This window comes from Lonchura striata, chromosome 4, assembly GCF_050655825.1.
Source record: "Lonchura striata isolate lonStrDom1 chromosome 4, ASM5065582v1, whole genome shotgun sequence".
NCBI lineage: Eukaryota > Metazoa > Chordata > Aves > Passeriformes > Estrildidae > Lonchura > Lonchura striata.
This window is the reverse complement of record NC_140706.1, coordinates 30,669,948-30,677,380: the sequence shown is the minus strand read 5'-3', so window position 1 is coordinate 30,677,380 and position 7,433 is coordinate 30,669,948. Positions and strand designations below refer to the sequence as shown.

The 7,433-nt window shown below is 36.7% G+C and overlaps 1 long non-coding RNA gene across 1 annotated transcript in view; it reads right to left on the bottom strand.

Annotated features, from left to right (window-relative positions):
• Positions 1–1,125: 1,125 nt before the first annotated feature.
• Positions 1,126–7,433, bottom strand: part of LOC146767574 (uncharacterized) — a 66,889-nt gene continuing 60,581 nt past the window's right edge. Inside the window, exon 2 of the long non-coding RNA XR_014954772.1 lies at positions 1,126–7,433. This exon is cut by the window's right edge and continues 45,571 nt beyond it. This is a non-coding gene — a long non-coding RNA (uncharacterized LOC146767574).

The window sequence follows — 7,433 nt, the reverse complement described above, 5'->3', positions numbered from 1 at the left end:
CCAGAAGGACACTGTGTTCAATCATATCAAAAGCTTTGCTGAAATCCAAAAACATTACATCAGCTGTCTTTCCTTGATCAACTGGTGTGTTACCATGTCATAAAAGAAAATAAGGTTTGATAAGCAGAACTTTCCCTTCATGAAGCCATGTTGCCTGTGATTAATGACTGTGCTGTCCTTCAGGTGTTTTTCACAACTCCCCAGAATTATCTTTTCCATTATTCAACTGGGCACTAAAGTAAGACTGACAGGACCCTAATTTCCGTCTTTCTCCTTCTTGCCCTTCGTGAAAACTGAGGAAACCTTCTCCAGCTTCTAGTCAGCTGAGACCTCTACCAAGATTACCAAGCTTGTTCAAAAATCGTTGAGAGAGGCTTTGCAATGACATCAGCTAGCTCCTTAAGGATTCTTGAATAAATCCCATCAGGCCCCATAGTTTTGTTGGGATTCAGCTGGAGCAGCAGATCCTGCACAATTTCAGGGTTGACCATAAGTTGATCATTCCTACAACCCTGATCCTCCAGTTCACAGCACTGAAACTCCTTGGTCCATTATCTCTGTTGAACACAGAGGCAAAGAATGTGTTAAATGCCTTTGCCTTGTCCCTGTTCCTGTTTGGGAGGTGACCATTCACATCCTGTAACAGGTCAATGGTATTTTTACATATATATATATATTATATATATATTTACAAAACGGTATTTTAATATATTTGAAAAAAAAAATCTATATCTTCAGCTACAGGGACACAGAGTCAGAAAAAGGTCAAAAGTCATTGCCATATCTATGGTATTCTACATTTAATTTCTGTTGCTAGTTTTGGGGGATTTTTTGGTTGGTTTTTCTTTTTAACGTAGTGGAAATTGTTTTTTGTCCAAAACTGTACACATGAAAAGTTATTCTATCCTGAGTAAAATAATGCTGTTGTTATTTTGATTGTGTTCTTATTTCTTTTTCTCCAGCTCCTCTCCTCTCCTCTCCTCTCCTCTCCTCTCCTCTCCTCTCCTCTCCTCTCCTCTCCTCTCCTCTCCTCTCCTCTCCTCTCCTCTCCTCTCCTCTCCTCTCCTCTCCTCTCCTCTCCTCTCCTCTCCTCTCCTCTCCTCTCCTCTCCTCTCCTCTCCTCTCCTCTCCTCTCCTCTCCTCTCCTCTCCTCTCCTCTCCTCTCCTCTCCTCTCCTCTCCTCTCCTCTCCTCTCCTCTTCCTCTTCCTCTTCCTCTTCCTCTTCCTCTTCCTCTTCCTCTTCCTCTTCCTCTTCCTCTTCCTCTTCCTCTTCCTCTTCCTCTTCCTCTTCCTCTTCTCTTCTGTGTTTTGGTTTTGTTTCACACTACAACTCATATTCTGAAGACAGTAAGGTATCTAGAGGAATAAACCCTCTTTCTGTACTCATTGTTGGATTATCCAAGGAATACACTTGCTACGGCATATTAAACAATGTAAATGAAAATAAGTTTTCTAGATAAACTTTTTCTTTTTCGTACTAAAAGTTGGAATTAAACCTGACATTGCAAGGTGTCTTTTCAATGCTTGTAGAAGTTAATCTGCAGTCAATCAGTATGTCAGCTTATCCCACCCCACCGAGCTTCCCAGAGAGACCCTGAGCTTTGAGTAGTAGCATCTCCATCAAAAAGCATCGTGACATGTCAGAGATCCTTAAGTAAGAATGTTGTAACTTTTATACTTTTTGTTGATGCTTAAATACATCATGCAGGAAAAGACATTTAAATGTATTCTGCTCTTAAAAATATAAACTGTGTATTGTGTTATGCCATTACTACTACTTTTACCATGATGTTTTACTTTAAAGAAAAATATTATCATGAATAAAAGGAATACATATAGAGTATATAAAAGGTAATTAAGGCAATTAAAAATAGCTATAGTGGCCAAGACATAAATGAAGTATTTTACAAGTGAAGTCCTCTTTGAGGGTACCTGCCAGATATACAAGATACTCCCAGGACTCACTCAGTCATTACTGCATTCTAACTAAAATGAGAAAAAGTCATAAAATGCTCAACGTGAAGTTTCTATAAAGTTTTACAAATATGTTCTTGTAATAGTAGACATGGATGTCTTAGAGAACATATTTGTTGTTCTTATTCTTCATGCTCACCTTATACCACATGGTGTCTAACTAACTTGTGCCTTTTCCTAATCAGTGGTCAGGGTATAATTCATAATTTCCTTAGGATGAATTCTAATTCAGCTTTCATCATCCAGGACAGATTCAGCACAGCTATTTTTAGAAGGAAGAAAAAAAATCACTTGATTACTGCTATTTTGGAAGTGCAACAGCTGTCAGCAGACAGAAACCTCTATTTTTCATCCAGAAGATAAAAGTAGGTCAAGTAGCCTTTTTTCATTCAGACAACATTCAGTAGTTCAGACTGGGGTGAGAGTTTGGCTGACACTTGCCACTCTCAACACTTCAAGCAAAAGCCAATTTTGTTGACACTTTTCCTCACAGTCCTTTAATGCCTTCTTATTAATGAATGCACTTGTTCTTCCTGCAGCAAAATGTATAATCTAGAAAAACTCTGCTGACATATCTATCTCTATGATAATGTTCCAAGGGATTTGCATACTGGAGGTATATAACAGTTTGGCATTTCATTCCAGGCTGCCTCACAGCTAAACAGAGTGCTCAAGTTTTGTCACTGAGGTCAGGGTCAATGTACTACCAAGTGCTTGCTGATCATTTAAAGGGCTGGCTCCATTGCATCTGACTCCCTGAATGCCTGCTTTTGGCCAGGCACAGCTTTGGAAGACTCCAATCCTACATCCAGCAGTTAGTAGGGCTGCACTCAAAATGATCCAGCAAAAATGGCTATTTCCTCTCTGCTTTTTTGTCCAACTGCTCAGAAAAAAAAAAAAGAAAAAAAAAAAAAGAGGCAGAATCTCAGAGTCATAGAATGGTTTGGGGTAGAAGGGAACTTTGCCATGTACTCCAATCCCCCTTCACCCTTCACTGAGCAGGATACTTTCAAGTAGATCAGGTTGCTCAGAGCCCTGTCCAACCTAAAGCTGACTGTTTCCAGGGATGATGCATCTACCACCTCTCTGGGCAGTGGTTTCAGTGTTTCACCACCCTTCTTATAAAAGCTTTCTTCCTTATTTGTAATCTAAATCAACCCTCAGTCTGAAACCATTACCCCTTGTCCTGTAACAACAATCCCTGCTAAAATATCTGTACCCACCTTTCTTATATGGCCTCTAAGTACTGAAGGACAGAAATAAAATTGTGTGTTTTCTAGTGTTGGCAAAACCAGAAATAATTTATGTCTTTCTAGCTCTTTTGGTTTATTTGATTGTTGTAATTTCTTTTTTAAATAGCAGTTAAACGTCTGGCAATGTTATTTGTTTTTCTGTGCAAAAATTTGGAAGTTGTTAAATTTTGCCCCAAATAAATTTATTCTAAGGGGAGTCTGTTTTCATTTAAAAAGCTTGATTGTGATGGAAAAGTTATGAAGTTCTGCTCAATTGTCAAGATCTCAATCTCACATCACAAATGTGAGATCACAGCTTTGCAGCATCCAAAATAAGCAGCTATTTCAGGCTAATGAGTTCCAAAACAAACTAATATTGGTCTTTAATGCTATAACTTTTTTTCTATTTTTTTAAAGTGAGATATATTAGGCAATGGATAGATTACATTACCTTGCCAATACTGTCTACTGTAATCTATAACTACTCAAAGAACTCCTATACGACCCTGTTGTACAAACAAACCAAACACCTTTTATTTGAAAGTTTTCTTTGAAAAAGAAGAAAGAGCAGTACAAAAGATCCCCTCCATCCCTTATATTTATCTGTATGTAGCAAAATATCTAAAGGGAAAAAAAATTGGTTTTTCACTTGCTTATTTGATACACAAAGAATTTTTCTTTTAAATCTTACATCCATTTGCTGTTGGGACATTTCCAGTCTTCTGTGATGTTGTTGGAAATGGGGAAGTGTAAAATGGAAGCTTCTGTTCTAGCAACTCTATGACTTGACACAGAAATAAAAGCCTTTTACAGGCAATCCATTTGTATTCACTCTGGATTTCAAAATTATTTCCATCCACTGACAGCTCTGGAATAAGTGTACTTGTAAATGCAAGATGTGCAGATGTCAGGAGAGGCTGCCAAGAGTCTGGAAAAGCAGCAGAAGCTGGTGTTGTCTGGTTTGATCAGGAAGGGGTTGACAGTCAGACAGTGAAAAGATCCATTTTGTGTGACAAGAAATATTTCCATATATAGAGCATCAATATGTGTGAGCCTTATTTTTTCTGAAACTTGAACGCAAGTGTGCCCATGAGGATTTGTCTGCATATTTAGAATGGAAAAAGGCAGTGCGGCCTGGAAGATCAGCAAAGAGGATGTCAGGGAGCTGAAATAATAAACACATTGATGCTGGAATTTTTGCTTTGTTTCTTCATTCATATTCCACTTGGTATAAATACAGCACATTTTTAAGCATGGAAAGTAGGGAACAGTTTGGAAAGTATTTTATATAGAGGGAAGACATCATTTCAGCACAAGGGATATGCTGCAGCCATTAGTTTTGTACTTGTTTCAGTTCAAATAAGTAAGTACAAGAAGTACTTGCCAATAAATATTTTCATATACATTTGTTAAAAAGTTAGTCTGAAAATATATTACTTAAGATACTCAATACCTAGGGTTTTTTTGTAGTCTAATGGTGTAGACAACTAATTTGGAAATCTTACAAGATTTTTTTTTGTTTCATTAGTGGTTTACTTTCCAAATTTTGTGATCTATCGCTTTAGGTATTATTTTAGTTTTTCTTGTGTGCAAATAGAGCTGCCTAGAAAACTTGTGAGCTTAAAAAGAGGCCTCTTCATTTTTTTTTACTCTCAGTGACATTTAAATTACAGAATTCAGAAAGTAATTGGAATGAAATGGTCTATTACCTAAGTTAGCCTTGCACAATGATTCTTATTAGTCAGTAAGGGATGGCAACATAATCACTGGTGTGCAAAATATCTGAGGATACCTATGTATAGTAAAAGTTTGTGTGTTCCTTCCATGAGCTCAAGTATGGAATCTGTTCCTAGAAGAATGGCAAGAGGAAACTGGAAGGAGGATGGAAGGTGAAGGCTGGAAGTGAAGGTGCTGCCTGGTACCAGGAAGAAGTCTCCTGCTACACCTAAACATTTGCAGCTACTGAAGAGCTTCCCTGCCCTCAGGTTGAGGAGAAGCTGACTGTGCTTTCCTGCAGTGCATATGAACCCTGGACCACAAAGGAGCAGTAGGAGAAAGCAACAGCTGACAGCCGTGAATGACTCCCTGCTGCAGAGGCCAGAGGTCCCTGACCTGTTCTAGAGAAAAGTTTGCTGCTTTCCAGGGGCTCAAGTTTGGGTTGCTTTATAGCAACTGATGAAACTTAACTAACTCAAAAATCTTCTTGCAGTAAAAGTCTTATGATAGTTTTTGTAAGGTTAACTAATAATACAGCTTATTCTTTATGCACTTTGACACAAGCTTCCTTACCTTGTGACCAAGGCTCTTGCAGTTTGTTTTACTGAGTCAATTACTTTTGAACATTTGACTGTAGTTCAGAACAATCTTGCTTGTAAATATAGGCAGCTTGAGTGATTGTGCCCTGAGGTAAAATAGAGTGACAAACTTTTCTCACAGATAACTTATGGCATTATTGATTACAGGCTTAGACTGTACTACTACTATTTTTCCTTATTTTAGGTATTCATATTTTTTTAAATTCTTGCTCTTCCTCAATATGCCTGAATTGCAATTTCAGTCACCAGAAAAGAAATAGAAATATTGAGACATACATTTCTTGTGTACAAACTAAAATGAAAAATTTGTGGTGGATTGAGAAAGAATGTATGTGCATATAGTTTTAGGACTTTCATGGTTTTATATCATCAGCATACTCTTATAGAATTGCCAATGTACAGCTATAGTATACCATTTCACCAATAGGTACACTGGTTTTACTACATAATACGTAGGAGTTTAAAACAAAGGATTGTGCAGTACAAGCATTTAAAGGATTATTTTCTTTGGTGGTTTGACGATATGTGTATTTACCAAGTAAGTGAAATAAACATTCAAATTCAATCTTTTTTTGTGTAAAAGTGATGTTAAATTATACATGTAGCATTAATAATACAACTTTGCAGAAGAATAAACATTTTAGTTTGAAAACACTCCTACACCCTGTTTAATATCTAAATGGGGATTAATAAAGTTCCAAATTTTTGCCAGCAGCAATTAGATGGGTTGACCCGCTTACTTGAAATATATCTTCATTTAGTTCTTGCTTGAATTATCTAAAAAACCAAACAATTTATACTGGGTATAAGAGAAGAAAGTATTTCAATCATAAGAGAAGAAAGTATTCATCCTTTCTGAAGACTGATTCATTCCATCTTTGATAGCAGAAGAAAGAAGAAAGTGTTCATCCTTTCTGAAGACTGATTCATTCCTTCTTTGACAGCAGAAGAAAGAGTGAGAAGAGGCATGGAAAAGAATACCCACCAACCTGAAGCCTTCTTTCTCTTGCTCTCTAAAGGTGAGACTTATAAAACTCATACTTGAGACAGTAGTTGGTCTAATGGCAGACTATTGCTGTTTCAAGAATGATGAATTTGAACTTTCTAATGGATTAATCGTAGGTAAGATTTCTCCCCCCACAAAAAAGAAAAAAAATTACAAACTTTTAAACAACAATAAGGTAAAGATAGAAGAGTAAAAGCATATTATGGAAAATGTACCTTTTGAAATTCTTTCTTCCTTTTATATATTTAACAACCCCCTTTCTGGAGTGTCTGAACTGTATAGAATTTTCCCTACTGAAACTATAGCTTGTTGTCCATTTCCCTGGTACAGGAAATACATTTCAGTATATTCAAGGCTGTTACAAGTAAGTTTTATTATTTTTAATGGAAAAAGTCTTCCTAAGGCTTTTATATATGTACATATAAATATATAGAGATTTATATTTGAATATACACATAAAAGTCAATAACTATGTGTACAATTATTTATATACATATAATTTTAAAGGTTCATAAAAGGATGTAGGATGGTTTAATTGTGCTTTTTTCTGCCTATAAAGTTTAGATGGAAGGACTTTTCTCTTGGCAGCTGAAAAATAGAGAGAGATAAAAGAAGTAGCTGTACTGCTGGCAAGCCACTCACATTTATCATCATCCCGGGCTGACATTGTGGAGGAAAGTCTCAATACATATTTAATTAAACTTCTTGTTCTTCCTCAAATGAGGGCTTAGGATACAGGGAAACATAAGATGAAATGTGTGCTACAGCTGAATTTAGCATAATGCATCTATGACTCTCAGTTTTGGAAGGACTCCAGATCTAAATAACTGGCAGCTAAAAAAAATGGGGGGGGTGGAGGGCATGGAGGATTATCCTGTTTACCAAAAAGCACTTTTATTTAAGTGA